This window comes from Schistocerca piceifrons, unplaced genomic scaffold (genome assembly GCF_021461385.2).
Source record: "Schistocerca piceifrons isolate TAMUIC-IGC-003096 unplaced genomic scaffold, iqSchPice1.1 HiC_scaffold_130, whole genome shotgun sequence".
NCBI lineage: Eukaryota > Metazoa > Arthropoda > Insecta > Orthoptera > Acrididae > Schistocerca > Schistocerca piceifrons.
The window spans coordinates 37,501-38,606 of NW_025727125.1; the positions used below are offsets into that span (position 1 = coordinate 37,501).

Below are 1,106 nucleotides of genomic sequence, written 5' to 3' on the forward strand. Positions count from 1 at the left end.
GGTACTTGTTCGCTATCGGTCTCGTGGTCATATTTAGTCTCAGATGGAGTTTACCACCCACTTGGAGCTGCACTCTCAAGCAACCCGACTCGAAGGAGAGGTCCCGCCGACGCTCGCACCGGCCGCTACGGGCCTGGCACCCTCTACGGGCCGTGGCCTCATTCAAGTTGGACTTGGGCTCGGCGCGAGGCGTCGGGGTAGTGGACCCTCCCAAACACCACATGCCACGACAGGCGGCAGCCTGCGGGGTTCGGTGCTGGACTCTTCCCTGTTCGCTCGCCGCTACTGGGGGAATCCTTGTTAGTTTCTTTTCCTCCGCTTAGTAATATGCTTAAATTCAGCGGGTAGTCTCGCCTGCTCTGAGGTCGTTGTACGAGGTGTCGCACGCCACACCGCCAGCCGGCTGTGCACGCTACCGAGAAAGTACCGGTATGCGAACCGCCAGGCGACGGGCGCGCATCGCACGTTTGAGGAGACGCGGCCGGCCCCACAGGCGGCCGCGACACTCCCAGGTCTGCGAAGCGGGGCAAACGCCGCGCGCTTCAGTATACGTAGCCGACCCTCAGCCAGACGTGGCCCGGGAACGGAATCCATGGACCGCAATGTGCGTTCGAAACGTCGATGTTCATGTGTCCTGCAGTTCACATGTCGACGCGCAATTTGCTGCGTTCTTCATCGACCCACGAGCCGAGTGATCCACCGTCCTGGGTGATCTTTTCTCAGTTTCCGCCGTCTCTTTCGAGACGGTCGCATAGGCGGGAGTGAGGCGTGTGGCGGCCCCTGTTCCAGCGTTCTGTGTCCAACGGCCTCACGGCCGACGGGCGTCGTACGGCTCCACACCGGAGCGGACAGGCACTCGGGCGAAAGTCATTCAAAACCGGCGCCAGGCGCCAGGTTGCCGCAGGCCAGCCGCTCCAGCGCTTCAGCGCTCGTACCACACAACATTGCCGCTAGTTTTGAGAGGCACGCGTGGTTCGCACGCGGCGCACGGCTACGGCGAGCCGTACAGGTAGCGTGTTGCGCGACACGACACGCACATCGAAAGACATGCAGTCTAGTCGGTAATGATCCTTCCGCAGGTTCACCTACGGAAACCTTGTTACGAC

The 1,106-nt window shown here is 61.8% G+C and overlaps 1 non-coding gene and 1 pseudogene across 1 annotated transcript; both read right to left on the reverse strand.

Annotated features, from left to right (window-relative positions):
• LOC124731725 overlaps nt 1-368 on the reverse strand; it is a 4,224-nt pseudogene extending 3,856 nt beyond the window's left edge.
• Nucleotides 369-556: 188 nt separating this feature from the next.
• Nucleotides 557-711, reverse strand: LOC124731727. The gene has a single exon (XR_007008441.1). It is a non-coding gene; the product is annotated as a 5.8S ribosomal RNA (ribosomal RNA).
• Nucleotides 712-1,106: the final 395 nt, after the last annotated feature.